The sequence below is a fragment of the Macaca nemestrina genome, chromosome 5, assembly GCF_043159975.1.
Source record: "Macaca nemestrina isolate mMacNem1 chromosome 5, mMacNem.hap1, whole genome shotgun sequence".
Lineage (NCBI taxonomy): Eukaryota > Metazoa > Chordata > Mammalia > Primates > Cercopithecidae > Macaca > Macaca nemestrina.
The window spans coordinates 92,590,452-92,606,689 of NC_092129.1; the positions used below are offsets into that span (position 1 = coordinate 92,590,452).

The following is a 16,238-nucleotide window of genomic DNA, read 5'->3' on the forward strand; positions in this document are numbered from 1 at the left end:
ACTAAAGTAGACCAGAATAGAATAGAACAGAATAGAGTGAATTGCACGTAGTAAAGCTAAGTGTTTTTCAGTTATATGCATATATGTGTGTGTGTGTGTGTGTGTGTGTGTCTGCATTAGAGTGTAATGCAACATGTATTTTTGCATGTATTTATCATCATGGGTTGCCAAGTTAAAAATGTTTGAAAGTCCCTTGCTTTTTCTAATCAGGACTCACTCCAGGAGACAAGGTATTATAGCCAAACTGAATGACGGATATGTAAGTGAGAGAAGTGAAATGGATAATAAGAAGACAACTCCAATGCCTACAATGATGAAATTGTAACATGGTCCCAATTTTTAACCTCTCCCCTTAAATTGCAGATAAGATCTATGGATATTATGAGATTACTCCTGAGATTAGGTCACTTTATAATGCAAAGACGAATGGATTTTGCAGATATAATTAAGGTTTCCATTGAGTTGTATTTGTGTTAATCAAAAGAAAGATTATCCTAGGTGGGTCTGACATAATGACATGAGCCCTCTAAAAAAGAATCTAGAGGTAAAAGAGAAGAAGCAGTAGTAGATTTGCTTTCCTTGGCCTTTGAATATCAAATTGCCATGTTGTGGAGAGGGTCATGTGGCAGGGAATAGTGGATGAGTTCTAGAAATCGAGACCTTCTATCCTACTACTACAAGGAAATGAATTGTGGCAACAACCAAGGAGCTGAAAGGGGACTTTTAACTTCAGATAAGATTGCAGTCTCGCAGCTGACACGTTGATGTCAGCCTCGTCAGACACAGACCAGAGGAACCAGTTAAGGTGTGGTCAAACTTCAGGGAAAAACAAAAACAAAAACAAAATAAAACCCTGAGGTAATACATGAGTACTAAGTTATTACATTTATGAAAATTTGCTATATAGCAATAGAAAACAAATATAGTTGTCTATCTAGATTCTAGGAGTATGGCATCCTTTTTCTTTGTCACAAAGCCCTAATTGATCACTACTGGGAGAGACAACGTTTGTTTTTAACTATCCAATTGAGTTTCTGTAGCCAGATCTATCATTAGTACAGTTCTCTTCACACTAGTGCATGTCAAATGAGTGTCTTTCCCCTCCTGGCTTTTCATTGTATGCCCTAATCCTTCTGAAAAGCACAGAGAAAAATACACCTGGGTAAGAAGGAGTTTTGGAATATAATCCTCACATATTTGTAAAGTAGATAATATTAACCTGCTTTGCAGTGAGAAAGCTAGAATTCAGAGGGATTCAGGGATTTTTTTTTTTTTTTTTTTGAACACTCAGCTACTATAGCTAAGTCTTATTTTCTCATTCAATTTCTCTCTCTCTCTCTTTTTTTTTTTTTTTTTTTTGACAGTGTCTTACTCTGTCGACAGCCCAAGCTGGATTGCAGTAGATCGATCTCGATTCACTGCAACCTCCGCCTTTCGAATTCAAGCAATTCTCAGCCTCAGCCTCCCGAGTAACTGGGATTACAAGCATGCACCATCATGCCCGGCTAATTTTTGTATTTTTAGTAGAGACGGCATTTCACCATGTTGTTCAGGCTGGTCTCAAACTCCTGACCTCGTGATCCGCCTGCCTCAGCCTCTCAAAGTGCTGGGATTAAAGACGTGAGCCACCGCACTTAGTTCAATTTCTCAAAGCAATAAGAAATTTAATTTGTTCACTGTAAAGCAGAGTTCAAAGTAAGATTAGTTGTGTGATTTTAGCAAAGTTACCTAACCTAGCTGAACCTCTGTCTTCACATTTCCATATTTGGCACGCATGTGCGTGTGTGTGTGTCTGTGTGTGTGTGTGTGTGGCTAAGATGGGGGAGGAGAGAGAGAGAGAGAGAAAGAGAGAGAGAGAGAGAGACAGAGAGAGAGAGAGGACAGTGGTGGTATTTAGCCACAGTTTAGAATTGGAAATTAATGAGATGACTACTGAATACATATTTTTAAATTACTTTAATCACTGTCCAAATTCTGTAAGCTCTCTTTATTATGTAACAAAACAGTTTATAATTTAATTTCAAAGTTAAAATGGACTAATATCCCCCAGCAATTCAGTAAAACCTTTGCAATGAAATTTTTCTCTAATTGAAAATTTAGGATGATTTAAATAGAATAAGATCTGAAATTAAAGAGGGAAAAAAGAATAAGCTATGCATACTAATAGAGAAAAGAAGATATCTAGAAGAAATTTAATATATTTAAAAACATATTTTATTTTAATAATATATTATTTACTATAAATTATCCTTAGGTAGGTTAAAAGACCTATACATAGTAAATTTTGATTAAATATTGTTATAAATATTTGTGTATGTATTTCTTACCTTGCATTAAGAGTAACTCTTTATGTTATTTGAATTTGTCTTATTGAATTTCCTTCCTATAATTTATTTGTCACTTTAACGAGATTTTTTTGTCCAAAGCTTAAAAGTTGTAAATGAAAATTATCCAAATGTGTTAAAACATCAGAATGTCTAAGAAATTTTTGTAAAAATAAAATCTAAGTCTAATTTCTAAATGATTTTTACCACTTCCCCCCAAAAGAATCAGTTCTCATGGCTTAAAATTGTAAACAAAAAGCATCATTTGACAAACAGTGTTTAAAACTGGAAACAATCCATGATTATGGATCTCAGTAGAAGTTAATTGTGCACTCACGGCACACATCTGAACTAGATAGAAGCTAACCCTTTCATTAGTAGAATAGAATAAGAAGATGTCTGCTTTTGCAAATCCAAATTAATGACATTCTGGTGTCTCTGTATATGTACATTTATGGTTTGCATGTCTTCACTTATCAGGGATCATGGTGACAATGACTAATATTCCCTTTTACATTTATCAGAGCCTTTTTTGCCAAAATTTATTATAGTACCTGATATATGGGAAAAGATTTATCTTCAGATTTATAGAACCTGTTTTTAAACACTGAATGGCAGGGATTTTGTTGATTTTTTAATATAATTTGTTATACCTAATTTTGATATTTACATTTAATTATCACAGCATCTACTTCCAAGGGTTCTTCCAAATTCTTCTACCGTATTTTGGATATGAAGAAAGAAAATATTTTTGTACAGCTGTGCAAGGTGTTTTGGTTTTAAACTAAGTGTTATTATCAGAGTCAAAAAGCTAAGTTTATAAAGAAAGGAAGTTACAGTATGCTAAGATTAATATATAATTGAAGAAAGAAATTTCTTTATAAATTTAGTGTAGCCAAAGTTTGCAATATTTCTGAAGTTTGCAAAGTGTACATTAATGTCCTGGGCCTTCACATTCACTTACCACTCACTCATTCAATGATTCACCGAGAGCAACTTCCAGGCCTGTAAGCTTTAAGTTCCCTACACAAGTGTAATATTTTAAAAGTCTTTAATACTGTTTTCTTACTATAACTTTTTAATATCTGTAGGTAATTGCACATAATTGTACACAATTTCTTACCATTGTGTTAAATTGGCCGTAAAATTCAGTACAGTAACATGCTGTACAGTTCTATAGCCTAGGAACAATAGGCTACACCATATAGCCTGGGTGTGTATTAGGCTGTACCATCTAGTTTGTGTAAGTACATGCTATGATGTTCCGCAATGACTAAATCATATAATGACACAGTTCTCAGAACATATTCCTGTCATTAAATGACATAAACTTATTTTACTTCTTGTCTGGCAATTTTGGCTATTCTTTTCAGAGTGAAATCTCTGAGTTATAATTACTAAATAAACAGGTGATAACACATTGTTTTTCCAGATGAAGAGCAGCTTGGCAGAAGAGTATATTAATTAATACTTGCCATAAAACCTCGATCACTTTTACAGTAATAATCCTCAAATGTTTTGGTCATAGAACCACTTTTTCCCTTAAAAACTAGATCCCAAAGAGCTTTTATTTCTGTAGGAGATATATATATATATACACACACACACACACACACACATATATACACACACACACACACACATACATACACATACACACATACACACACACACATATTCCTTATTAGAAAACATATTGAATTCAGTTTTAAAATATTCTTATAAATAACATAAATTCATTACCTGTTAAAATCAATATAATGTGTTTTATTAAAATAACTGTATTGCTTAGAAAATGATAAGAGTAGCATAATTTTTCAGTTTTGTAAATCTCTGCATTGCCTCACTTATTAGAAAATAGCTAGATTTTCATACCTGCTTCTACATTCGGTCTGTTGCAATATGTTATTTGGTTGAACTATATGAAGAAAATCTGCCCTCACACAGACATGGATTGGGACAAAGGAGGACCTTACAGACCCCCGAAGAGTCTCAGAGACATCTAACTCTATTCCTTTCATTGCTTTCATTTTTACTTTTCTTTTTTAACCACTTTACATTGATTACCTTTGGTCTTTCTTTTCTTTTTTCCTTTAATGCCTCACATATTTTATTTCTTTTCCTTTCCTTTTGTATTATTCTTTACCTTATTATCTTTTTAATTACTCCTTTCCTTACTGACCTCTGGCTCCCTTCTCCACTTTTCCTTCCTCCCCTTGAAACCCTCTCTACCCTGTTCTCTTCAAGTGATATACAAAACTGAAGTGTCTTTCTGAAAATGGAATTATCTTGGGAGATATTGGAAAGATATGGTATTTTTTGTATCTCCTTAATTTTTTTTTTTTCTGTAAAGAGCATTATCCAGTAATACAGGCCAAACCAAAAACACAACAAAACAAAACAAAAAGGTGGTGAAGGGGGTCATGTTTCATTATCCACTTTCCATTAAACTGGGGCTGGACGCAGAAAAGAAGAGTTGAAAGAAAAGAGATTTAGAATGTATTCTGAAAGGAGACGTAAATCTAAACATCTCATCTCATGACTCTTCTTCCAAAATACATCCTAAATCTTTTTTTTTTTTCAATCAACTCCTCTTTTCCACATCTAATGCCAGTTTAATGAATGATTTCCCCTTTTCTGTGGTATTACAACAGTCTACTAATTGGTTGTCCTACTCTCCACTTGCCCAATCACACTACCACCACCACAATTAATTCTCCATTCAATGGCCAATGTGATTGTCATAGACGCTTTTGCTGATCCACTTTGATGTCCTTTTCCACTCATTGCCCAGCTGTTGTGTCAGCTGATAATAACTCACAGCTGACCGTGGTCTTCTCTGGAGTGTTGACTTACAGCAAATGCGAGTTCCAATGAAACTTGTCGATAAATTCCAACCTCTTCATTATTACCTACAAAATACTGCTTTAACAGGTTCCTGCCCACCAGCTCACTTTGTTTCCTATTGGCAAGCTAGGAAAGGTCCTTACCTGGGGTATTTGCTCTTCAGTCCAGAATGCTCTTCCCTGAATATTTGCAGAGTTAATTGGCAATGTTCAGATTTCAACTCTAATATTAACTTCTAGTAGTGGGGATTTTTCACCACTCTGTCCAAATGTACCTTCTGTCTTCCCTTTGTCAGTAATTCTGTTAAGTTACTACAGGTGTTTTATATTTTTCAGATAATTAATTACCATAAAAATTATCTTATATATGTATTTGTTTCTTTTTATTACATCTCCTTGCCTATATTAGGCTTTATATTAGTACAAATAAACTTTTATCGGCTTAATCTTTTGAGATTTTATTTTTTACATCTGCAGGCATGTATTATCTAGACTAAAAATAGAACATCAATAGTATGTATCCTTTTCTTCATAAAGTTCATAATCTAGTAAAAGAGAAAGTAAAGATATACAAGTGTATTAGCTGTCTTTTGCTGTCAAAGCCAATTACCCCAAACTCAATAACATAAAACAGTAAACATTTATTATCTCACAGTGTCCGAGGGTCAGGAATCTAGGTGTCTTAGCTGGGTGGTTCTGTCTTGAGATCACTCACAAAGTTTCAGCCACATATTGACTGGAGCGATAGTTATCTCAAGGTTCAATGGTGAGGAGTGAATATGAATATCATTCATTTCCAAGATAACTGATATTGGTGGGTTTCAGTTCCTCATGATGTGGGCCTCTCCAAAGGTTGCCTGAGTAGCCACAATATTGGTTTCCCCAGAATGAGTAATTCAGGAAATAGAGGAAGAAAAAGAGAGTGAGAAGAGCAAGAAAGAAATAAAATTCTGGAAGGAAACCACAGATTTTTATAACATAATCTTGCAAGTGAAATCTTATTACTTCTGCCATATGCTATTCACTAGAAAAGAATAACTAAGTCTAGTCCTCACTCAAAAGGAAATGAATTAAGCTGTGTATTTTGCAATGAGGAGTATCAAAGAATTTAGAGATATGTCTTTTAAATGACTACAATAAGTTGGCAAGGTTATATGTGAAAAATTCCAATAATATAGGTAAAGCATTCTAAGAATTTATAAATATATAAGAACAAGTTAAATTAAAGTGATAAGTAAAGGTTTAAATAAAAAAAATGGTTACTGATGCCTTTTGATAAATGAACATTTGATAAAAATCATTTTAGAGAGAAGAAAAAAGAAACTGTAGAATTTGATTGAGGAATAGAAAAGAGTTTGACCAGGGCAAAATTTTATGTGAGAGAGGAGTATTTGGATTGGTGATCTGTTGCTGAAGGAAGAAAGCCACCTATTTCTGTTCTTCTATGATTTACAGATGGCCAGAAAATAATAAAAGAAAATTTTAAAAAGTCTTTGCAAATGCTTATGGCTTAATCAGCATAGCCCTGCTCTTAGAGAAAGTGAAGCAGCAGCTGTGTAAGATGTGATTCAGGATTCCATCCAGTTGCCAGCTTCCCAGCATCCTTACAACTTGCATAGTGCTAGACGTACATGTATCCTTCCCTCCAGCAAGAAAATGTGTCAATTTTTCAATAGGAGCTTGCACTCCATCTGAGATTGCACCCTATTAAATTTCAATGAATAACTCATTTTATTGACTAATACATCTCAGAAGCATTATAAATATTTTTATGGCCCCTTTTATTGTGCAAGTGCTTTATCAATGTGCATATTCGGATTTGCTTTTTCAACTGAGAGTATGCTAATACATAAAACCAGGCAAATACGTTACTCAGATAGACAGCTAAATCCTGGGGTGGGGTAAAAGTAAAGTAAAGGAACTAGCTAATAATTTTCCAACTGATCGATTAAGTCAAAAGCTCAAACTATCCACCAGATTACAGCTTTGTTTAAACCCTATTAATTACAAACTTGGAGGACAAAAGAAGACTGACCACAAAAGCTTAGAATTCTCAAAGTGGGCTTAAATTCTTTCATTTATCTTGGGAGGGAGCAAAGATATTACTTTTATCAAAGTTTATACAGGAGTAACCCTAATGGTGAAGTTAAGCTCCTGAGACGTTTTATAGTACATAAATCTCCAATATGTGACATGTTTTCTGATGCCTCACCAAAGGCAAACATATTATAAGATGCAACTGACACACTACTTCCAAACAGAAGCCAGGGAACTGCCAACACTTGTAATGGCCAAACACAAACACAATGAGGTCATCATATCAGATTGTTTACCTGTTTCTGTAATACAGATGGAAAATATGTTCTGACAGTTTCAAAAACAATACAAGTTTTTGAGAATTGAGGATGGCATAACCTTTTTATTATTTTACAAATGCTATAAAATATAGGATCTATCTAGAGGGTAATTTCACCTTGATTTTCAATTAACTTAACCAAACAAGGTAAATACCATTAGTCACAATCACTTTTACAACCTCAGTCATTATCCATCAAACTATTTTGCGGATCATTTCTGTTTTTATAGTTGGAATAAATAAACATGGCATAAAACACATCAAGTCTTTTCATCCTGCAGTAGCTAAACTTGTCTATCTCCTATGCACATTTCAAGCTATGAAGAGTTTTTTTGTATATTCTACATCCTTTAAAAAAAATGGTGGGCAAATGTTTAACACAGTAAACGATACAGTGTGGAAGTGGAGAAAATGTGTACTTTTAATAAAAAATAAGGGAAGTATTCATTTAGAAAATATATGCTTTTAGACTCCGTCTCTCTCTCTATATATATATATTTACATATCTATATTTACATACTTTTAGTATTAATCAAGAATGTGCTGTGTCACACTATCAATTTCTTTCTTTTTTATTATTATTATTATTTTTAGACAAAGTTTCACTCTTGTCACATAGGCTGGAGTGCAATGGCATGATCTCCACTCACTGCAACCTCTGCCTCCTGGGTTCAAGTGATTCTCCTACCTCAGCCTACCAAGTAGTTGGGATTACAGGTATGTGCCACCACACCCAGCTATTTTTTTTTTTTTTTTTTTAGTAGAGATGGGGTTTCACCATGTTGGCGAGGCTGGTCTCGAACCCCTGATGTCACGTGATTGCCTGCTTCAGCCTCCCAAAGTGCTAGAATTACAGGCGTGAGCCACCACAACCAGCCCACACTATCAATTTCTTTTTCTTTTTGTTTCTTTAAGACAGAGTTTCACTCTGTCACCCATGCTGGAGTGCAATGGCATGATCTCGGCTCACTGCAACCTCCGTCTCCCAGGTTCCAGCAACTCTCTTGCCTCAGCCTCCCAGGTAGCTGGGATTACAGGAGCCCACCACAACACCCAGCTAATTTTTGTAGTTTTTAGTAGAGACGAGGTTTCACCATGTTGGACAGGCTGATCTCCAGCTCCTAACAGCAGGTAATCCTTCCGCCTCAGCCTACCAAAGTGCTAGGATTACAGGTGTGAGTCACCCCACCTGACCCACACTATCAATTTCTAATGCTAATTGGGCAGTTTCTAAAGGTTACCTATCAATCCTTAATAAGAAATGTACACATTACACATTCTAAGGAGACAGTATTTTCTCACACTTATAAGATAAATTACTGTTAGGTTTATTTGTGTTCCCTGTCCTCACTCACTCACACGTTTGAGCCAGTAGCTCTCATCTTAACTTCCGGGAAGGAGTAATTAACCCAATGCTTTAACGCCATCACAGGGGTCTCAATATTCTGTATTTCTCTTCCAGTCTCACCCTGTGTTTTCTCTCCCGCATGTTTTGTTTTCCTTCTTTAACAAATTACTCATCATTTTTAATAGCACTGCTTCTGAAATCAATCAACTCTACTTAAATGGTTCAAACAATTGGATGCAAAAGTACAGTTTAAAATTTCACAGGTATTATTTTAAAGAGGAAAAGCAAACTTCCTCAGGAAAAACAATATCCAATAAGGAGTGTGGGAAGGTTCATAAGACAGTCAGTGGTGGAAGGCTTAAAATATAGTTCCCTAAACATCTTTCATATAGACTAGCTCTTCTTTCCTCAAAATTGCTCATTTCTCAAATACTCCATCTTTCTCATAACTCCTTTAAAATGTAGTGTGTGTGTATATATATATGTATATGTATATACATATATATAGTGTCGGTATCTGAAATGAAGAAATTACGTTGTGATATCTTACCTTTAATTTTCTATTATTGTTTCGACACATAGAGTATATATCTTACCTCATTTAGAAATACACACAACCCTATGAAAGATCTTCAGTAGCCCTATCTTATTCCTGAGGAAGGTATAGTTACAGACATTTTTTAAGCCATCTCAAGAGTTTTAGGCATTCAGTCCCACAATGGAACTCAGCCCCCTGTCTCTTTATCTTAAGTTCAGCATTCCTAAGATGATACCTGCTGGAATCCAAGTGTTTCTCTATAATCTGAAAAGCAAATTTTTTCTGCTCATCTCAAATATTTTTTTTTGTGACTGGTGCTATGGACTGATTTCAGTCTCCCCAAGACTCAACTCATATGTTGAAGTCCTAATGCACAATGTGATGGTATTTGGAGATGGAGACAATGGGAGGTAATTAGGGCTACATGTGGTTATGAGGGACCCTCATGATGGAGTTATTGGTGTTATAAGAAGAAGAAAGGCAAAAATTGATCTGTCTCCGTCATGTTATGACACAGGATGAAGATGAAGATGGCTCTCCACAAGCCAGAAAGAAGAATTTTACCAGAAATTGTATTTAGTGGCACCTTGAATTTAGACTTTCCAGTTTCCAAATTTGAGAAACAAATGTCTGCTCTAAAGTCACCACGTCTATGATTTTTTTAATAGCAGCCCAAGCTAATGCAAACAGTTATACAATTCTCATGTTCATAAATTCATTAACTTAGAAATATGATCTTTTGGGCCCTATATTTTTCTGTTGCTTAAATTTTTAAATAATTATATTAGACTAATTAATACTAATGATATTTATCCATCTCTCACTTTGATTTCCTTTTATTGATGGAATATTCACTTTTTCTTGTCTTAGTGGCTTCTCAGAAGGGCTTCATAATGACTGATTTAATCAGAATGTTTGCAGAAGCAAGTGAATTATGTTGCATCACTAGGTAGTCAGTTTAAATGAAAATCATAGATAACAGAAGAATCACAAAAAATAAAATTAGTTAATATACTAATTTAGTTAGGAAAGTTATTCCAATTCCAGAAACTTCAGTAGAAGTCACCATCCAGAAAGCTCACTATCCTTTGCAGGAGTTCAAATAAATGGTGTTTTAGTTATAAAGCAAAGGAAGGTTCAGAACTTTAGATAAGTTTCAAATAAAACTAAATACATCATGTTATATTCTAATTTATCACTATTGTTATTAATATTCAATCATTGTCTTATAATCTGTTTGAAGTATTGTCTCTTTTTAAGGAGAACATGCTCATATTCATAAAACAATGGGCACCTGTCACAGGTTGGGTTCCTGAAGCAAACACTGAGGTGATATTTGGGATTCATGATAGGATTAAATATATCAGATGAAATGTTTAGGATATTTTAATGCTAAAATATTCAAAGGATCACTTAAACTGAATAAAGCCATTGGAAAATACAAAATATTTGTTTTTCCTTCTTTCCTTTTAATAGACTGAAATCTTTAATCTGAAACTCTTCTTTGAGAGGAGATTAATTAGTAAAACTCTAGTCCCCTCTCTTTGCTCATTCTGTCCATGAAAGGTGGAGTGATTTAAGACATTTATAAATTTGGGAAAGAATAACTGGACATACCTGGCTTCACTCCGGCCTTCTTTTTCTCTGGGAAGCTGATCAAAGAGAATATAAGCTCTGCCCTGCTCTTCCCGGGCAGAGCTTATATTCTATATGTTTCTGTTTCAGCCTTCTATATGTTTCTGTTTGTGGACACAGGGTAAACACCAGTGTAATTTTAGTGCTTGCTGCATATAAAAGCATAAAAGCCACATACTAAACTGGCCTCTGTTCAAAATAAAAGAGATATTTGATATTCACCTTTGTTCTTGGTGTAATTTCTCACTATTTCAGTATCTAAACATGAAAGTGCGTGTTCGAGAGTTTTCCTCAGGAACTCCCAATAGCTATAAAAAATACACAAAACAAAAACCTTAATTTGGCTCATAACAGTGAGTTCAAGTTACTTTTCATATGAGTAAAAGAGAAAGGAAAATTAACAAGTAAATTAGAAGAGAATAATTCTGCTTTCACTTCAAGGTAATCAAAATTCTTATAAACAGTATCACTATCTGATAGTAATACAACACAATAAATAATGTAAAAAACTGAAGTTTTTATCTACTATGCCAAATATGATTCCTCTGTCTTCTTTTTGTTTAAGAAAGTATTTTAAAAAGTTAAATTGACCAAATGGGCCACTTATCCTGGCATTGTATAATCAGAGTCAGAAATGTTGAATAAACAAATCAATAAAATGGAGCTGTATATTAAAAACAACAAGCAGGGTTTGTCCTAAATATTTGCCCCATAGCCAGGTTTACTTTGAGCCAGCATGTAAAAGATTTTGTGATTAGGCCCCAAAGCACAAAAATACCAATTAATTATGATGATTAGATATGTCTTCATTAGTAGTCTATAAATAAATCATGCAAAGCATTATGCAGTCAGCTATCCTGGAAAAATATTCTTCTAAAGGGCTGTGAAAACAGCTTAATTAATTATAAATGCTTTGAAACTTACCACATTATATTTTGAAATGTTAAAGCATACATACATACACATGTTATATATGTTTGGAGGTATTTGTCAACCTGTTTCAGTGTTTCAGTGTTTCTTAATGCTACCAAGCACTAAAATGCTTCCCAGAATCAAGATAAAAGTGTATTAAAAATCTGTATTTATTGTTAAAAGTAAAAATGTTATTTAGAACACTTATATTTCCAATTCCTCTCATGTTTTCAGATGACAGAGTGTTTTTCTTTGATATTTAACTTCTATGCTTCCAGAAATGCTTTGTAAATGTTCTCTTCTCTTCCCATCACGTTCCCTCCCTGCCCTCAGAATATTTTCCTCATTTATTCAAAAAGATTTCTTCCTGAAAATGTTCCATTATTAAAAATATTTCATTTATGCTTATAATTAACCCATTTTTTGAAGCTGTGTTCCATTCACTCCTTCAGATCTTCTGCCCTCCACCTCTCCCCAGCAGACCCACAGGACAATGATCTCTATGAACGGCATTAAGTGTTTCCCTTGCCCTGCAGTTTCTAGTTGAGCTTGGCTAATGGATATCCCTGGCAGGAGATCAGAGGTAGGTAGGAAAATTTATTTTCCTTGCTCCTTTTCTGCAGGTTGATTGTATACCTCTGCCAAAGGTCACAGCTCTTGACGGGTGATTCTTGCTGCACAAATCGCTCTATGGGTTTTAGTCCTTTCAGATATAAGGGTGATAACAGGTCTCTCCATTACAACTGGCCCTGGGGTATTGAAATCTCTTTTGATTTCTCTATACCCTGCTCTAGCTTTTGTAGATCATCATTTTATTAATTTCATCTCAAAGTATCTCAAATTATCCAATTTGAGTACATAACCTGTTCTATGCAACACCCTGACATGATTATTTTTGTAAATAAGCAATTCAAAAATAGAGTAAAACATGAACATCCTCATTACATCTTTTCATTTTGAATACTGAAAATACAATTCAAATTGGCCTAAGCACCTGGATTTTTCTAGTTTTCTGAGTCAATATATCACATGCAGAAGGATGCACTTTTCATGGTTACTTATGGTTAAAATGGGCCAGAACAGTTCAGGGTACCATCAAGCATGCTTTTGCATATACTACCCTAGAATGAGTGTGTATCAGTCAGGGTCCATTCATAAGACAAAGTCAAGTCAGTTATTTTAACAGAAATGGTTTTATATAAATAAGTGTTAACTAGGTACTAAAGACTTAAAATGGCAAAAAGAAAAATAATTGCATTGTTATGGAAGGAGTTTCTATAGACTGCAGTTACCCTACTAGGACTGGGTATGCAAATGTACAATCTCGGAGGAGGGTCTGCAGAGCTGAAACTCAGATCTCGGATAAAGCGTGCTGCTTCACCCATGCTTGTGTCTCTTTGCTTGAGGGAAATATCTTATGGGATGAGGACCCAGGCCTCTGAAGAGGAATGCTGATTGACAGCATCAGGGGCTGCTGTTTTTGCAGGAGCACATTGAGACTGATTCTGCAAATGCTGAAGAACTGCAAAGTCAATTAAACATTCTACAGAGACAAACTGCTGCTACCAGCAGGAAGAGGTGAGATGAGGCTAAGGTGATGCTCAATGACAGGAAGCAAACGGGAAGCCAGCACCAAACAAACAAGATGGAGCAAGTCTCTTTCCCTCTTCCATCCTTACAGCTCCCTCTAGTGCTTTCTACTAGCCAAGACTAAGAGGAAGGCAGCTGGCAAAGCAGACATGAAGCTTGCAGATTTCTAGTCCAGCTTCACAGAGCAGAGTGTAGAAGAAAGAGTCTGAGCTGAGAGGCAATAACTTAATACCCATGTAAGGTAACAGCCAGAGGTCAACTATACTGATTGATTAGAAACACAGTTGTAGAATTCCTACTTTACCAAATCTTATATGAGGCCAGATTGTTTTAACCACAGGAAAGTTTTAGTCCTTTCAACTTTCTACTTGGGAAATTAACATGACAAAGAAAACAATTATAACAAAATATGAGAAGTGCCATGACAGAAGCTATAATCTGAAGTTTTTTGAATGGCATTTCAATTACCAATGTAGAGTCCAGGGAGAGCATTTGATTGGAGGTAATGTTGAAGTTGGATTTGAATCCTGAAAAGATTCAATAGACAGGAGCCTACTGAGTAGATACTAGAATTCACTCAAAAGCTTGATAACTGTATTTGGGAAAATAGGAAGGTCAAACATCAGAAAATACAGGTAATTTCCACTAGAGGAATTTCCTGGTTACAACACAGGAATCACTCACTGTTGTTCCTGAATACCACTGAACTAGACCCACTGTCACCGGGCACAGCTGCCATGAACACAGTGATAGTCAATAATTTTTCATAGGCCTTTTTAAAATTTTGTATCACTTCCTGAAAATTCAAAGTGGGCCATCCAGTAGGTTGAACCTAGGTCAGTTGCCCTGCTCTGGGTGCCAGGGGAAACAAAGAAGAATATACGACCTTGTTAGTCTGACCTTAAATTCTGGCTTCCTCCAAGATTTACATAGCAAGGATTTTTTTTTTTTTTTTTTTTTTTTTTTTTTTTTTTTTTTTTTTTTTTTGGGCAGAGTCTTGCTCTATCACCCAGACTGGAGTGGAATGAAGTAGCTGGGACTACAGACACATGCTACCATGTTCAGCTAACTTTTGTATTTTTAGTAGAGACAGGATTTCATCACGTTGGTCAGGATCTTCTCAATCTCCTGACCTCATGTTCCATCTGCCTCAGCCTCCCAAAGTATTGGAATTACAAGTGTGAGCCACCGCGCCCAGCCCATAGTACAGATTTTCATCCCAAATAAGGTAAACATGTGTATGATAGGTTCACAACATTCCCACTAGCAATAATCTCTTTAGCAACCTGGAATTCATATAAAATCTTTTGCCCATTCTAATCAAAAAAACTTCCTGTCTTATACCATGAAACTTCCTCTCATAGCAAAAGTCCAGTTTACCAATGTCCCAAAAGGAGACAATTTTAACCCTCTTCAGTTACAGCATATAGCTCCAACACTAGAATCCTTGGATAATCTCCATATTGAACCGAGATCTCCTAGATCCAGTCTTGATCTTGCCACAGTAGCAACTGAAAGAAAGGAGAAGTACATTTATGAAAATCCTTCATTCCTAGGGGTTCTGAACTCTTACTAGTTTTATCTGTATAGTTCAATCTTTTACAAATAAATATGGTCACATAAAAATTACCCATGGAACCAACTGGAGACCCACCCTTCCTGATGTATCATAAATTATCTTTCCTCTTGACTTTCAATATCAATTACCCTATACAACACACTAACCCATTTTATTGTTTGCTGACTCAGGTCATGAGATTCTGAATTGACCAGTTGGCAATGTTTACTCCATGCAACCATCACTGAATACCCTGGTGTAACATTTCTGCCTTGAACATTACTAGTTTCTAAACCAGTAGTTCCCATTATTTCAGAGATAGGAATAAATATATTGTGAATAATTAATTAGGTTTAATTTGGAGAAGTACTAATTTCAATTCTATTGTATACTGACTGTGAAATAAATAGAAATGTGTATGTTTCAAATGTTTCAAATCATAGGTAATATCCTATGACATGATACCTAACTTATTCTTCAAAAAAGTATATAAGACTAAACAAACCTAAGGGCATTATCCCATTTTCCTGCTTTGTTCATAGGAAATAGAGTTCCTTGTTTGGAAGAAACTATGAGAAATACAGTGATATTGAATAAAGCATTCAGTTGTGTAAGGTATAATGATGCTGACTTGAGGCATTACATGAATTCTCCATGACAAAAGCAGTAAAACAATCATCAACTGATTCCAAGCAAACAGTTGTCCAAACAATTATCCTATAGTATTATAGGTTTGCATTTACTACTTTTTGTAAAATATCTTGGTACACAGGTAAAGGGAATCCTGTGTTGTTGTGCTTAAGTAGCTGCTATCTTTTCAACTATGGTCACTTTGTTCATTAAATTCTAAAGCTTCTATAGAAGGAAGACAACCTACATTGAGAGATTAGGTTAACTCGTCCATCTAAATATTATGAGCTGTTTGGCTAGAAATGTCCTTTGGATTAACATGTAGCATGAATATTCTTTATGTTCTGAGCCTATTTTAAGAAATTCTTCCATGCTTCTCTTCCCCAATCTCCCCCCGCAAAAAAAAAAAAAAAAAAAAAAAAAAAAAAAAAAAATCTGCCACTAGTCCCCCAGTTCAGTTCCTTTGAGATCCCTTATCTAGTTTCTAGGCAAACTGGCAGC

The 16,238-nt window shown here is 35.0% G+C and overlaps 1 long non-coding RNA gene across 1 annotated transcript in view; it reads right to left on the minus strand.

Moving 5' to 3' along the window:
* The window catches only part of LOC105492200 (uncharacterized), a 29,413-nt gene extending 14,358 nt beyond the window's left edge, over nt 1–15,055 (minus strand). The window contains exon 1 of the long non-coding RNA XR_011623073.1: nt 14,930–15,055. This is a non-coding gene — a long non-coding RNA (uncharacterized lncRNA). The remainder of the gene's footprint in view (nt 1–14,929) is intronic.
* Between the last annotated feature and the right edge of the window lie 1,183 nt (nt 15,056–16,238).